This window comes from Podarcis muralis, chromosome 7, assembly GCF_964188315.1.
Source record: "Podarcis muralis chromosome 7, rPodMur119.hap1.1, whole genome shotgun sequence".
In the NCBI taxonomy this organism is placed as follows: Eukaryota; Metazoa; Chordata; class Lepidosauria; order Squamata; family Lacertidae; genus Podarcis; species Podarcis muralis.
In genome coordinates, this window is record NC_135661.1 from 43462901 (window position 1) to 43465152 (window position 2252).

Genomic DNA, 2252 nt, shown 5'->3' on the forward strand with positions numbered 1-2252 from the left:
ACTGCCTTGCCGTGGTGAAGGGGCTTGAATAACTCAGAGAAGCTATGAGCTATGCCGTGCAGGGCCACCCAAGATGGACAGGTCATAGTGGAGAGTTTTGACCAAACGTGATCCACCTAGAGCAGGAACCGGCAAGCCACTCCAGTATCCCTGCCAAGAAAACTCCATGGACGAAGACAACAGGCATGAGGAAGTTAGCCTTGCTTAATTAGCTTTTAACACTTGCTGATTCAAAGTATTGTCTACCACACAGCTTAATACACATGGATCTGGCGTAATACGCATGAGTCCTGGTTTTAACACTCCAAGCATTGATTAATTTCTAACACTAGTTTATTCAAGAGATTATAATGGTCTAGCACCCACAAACTCATAAGAATATCTCTGATAGGACACCTACGCCTTGAACCTTAATAAATGACTGTTACGTGTTTAATTTTGTATCAGATATAGACAGACAGACAGACAGATGATAGAGATAGTTATATATCAGAGATTAGATATATATCTATATAGTTTATTTTGTTTGTGTGTGTTTACATACATATACAGACGCGCGCGCACACACACACACACACACACACACACACACACTCCTTGCATTATTTATCGTGGTGTGCTGGTTCTTCCCAGAGGAAACCTGTTAGAATTGTACCGCACCAAGCTAGTCAATTTTTGAAGTCTTATAACTAATCTTTCTAAAGTGGAGGGGTTTTTTTAAAAAGAAAAAAATATATTATTTATATGCAGATATGTATTATAAATATAAACTTTTATACCGTAATTTACCATTGAGCCATGTCGCCATGTAAGAAGAAAATGGTGATTATTTGCCTGGTCAGGGATTTCGTAACGGTTTTCAAACCACAAAGTTATTTGCAATGACAACTGTTTTGTAGTGTAGAGCTGTGAATCCGGATGCCGCTTTTACATGTCTTGGAGTTTCGGGGGAGAGGTTTGACGAAATCCATACGAGCTACACAAGGATTAAAACTCACCCATATTTTATTTTTGCTGGTGGCTATCAAGAAGGTTCTGCCGAGCCGATTTTCGCAGGAGCCTCGTTGGCGCAGTAGGCAGCGCGTCAGTCTCATAATCTGAAGGTCGTGAGTTCGAGCCTCACACGGGGCAAGCCTACTTTTTTATTCTCCCTTTATTTCTGCCCCGTAACAGCTACTCGTTCAGTTTACCGTTAGCCACCAATGCTGGGGGTTTCGGGGTGGCAAATGCTGCCGTCCATGCATGGTAAGAAGTAACTATGGAGGAGAGTCGTAAAAAGGAGAAGAATGCGACATTTTAACTGTTGCCTCTATATTGCCCCACCCCTTGTAGCGCGCAACTGCAAAGGAGAATTTACTGTTCCACGAAGACAACAAGCACACATATCCTTAGCACGGATGCGTAACTCTGATTCCTGTTCCTCCCGATCAAGTAAATCAATAAAAATACATAACAGACGTTCTGCCCCCCCCCCACCCCAACCCCGCTACGCCCATCCTTCCAATTCGACAATTCGATGCGCCTATGATTCTATGTATACGGTGTGACGCAAAGGTGCAGAACAGGCTGCACTGGGGCTGTGCCATTTTGCGTAGAAAGATGCTACTCGGACATCAACTTACTTAACCATGCTCTGGATTTGGGTAATTGCAGAAATATTAACTCCGAGTTTATTTTTAATTCCACCTCCCCCCGCCCTTCAACCATTTGGCCATCTTTTCCGCTTCAAAAACAGGCTAGCACTGGATCACTAAATGAAAGGTTTTAATGATCCAAAGTAGATTATTTACAGGGCCTTCTCTCCCTCTCGGCTTTTTCACTTTCTGCCTCTCGGGCAAAAAACCCAAAAAAACTCCATTGATAATAAGAACAGGACTAGCCGTATGAGTAAACAAAGAAGGCGGAGCTACAAGGCCAAAGAGGCGGGGCTTTTCGATTCCCTTCTTGCGGGCGTATTCTGCAGTGCATTCATGACGGCCGGGTGGGCGTAGCCAGGCGGACCTGCGTTTCATCCAATAGCAGCTCGGGAGGGCGTGGCCACCTTGACAGCCAACAACCGAGTAGGGAGGCTGAGGGAAAGGGAAAAGGGCTGGGACGGCCTTGTCCGGGCTGGAGCCTGAAGGATAGGGAAGAACGCGGCCCTGATTGGCGAAAGGCCCCAGCCAATGAGGGCGCGGGGAGGGCGCGCTGGATTGGCGGAGGGCTGCAGGCCACGGGGCGGATCCCGCCTGCGATTGGCCGGGAGGCGGGGC

The 2252-nt window shown here is 46.4% G+C and overlaps 1 non-coding gene across 1 annotated transcript; it reads left to right on the forward strand.

Moving 5' to 3' along the window:
• The first annotated feature begins 1058 nt into the window (after positions 1-1058).
• TRNAM-CAU (transfer RNA methionine (anticodon CAU)) lies at positions 1059-1131 on the forward strand. The gene has a single exon. It is a non-coding gene; the product is annotated as a tRNA-Met (tRNA).
• The last annotated feature ends 1121 nt before the right edge of the window (positions 1132-2252 follow it).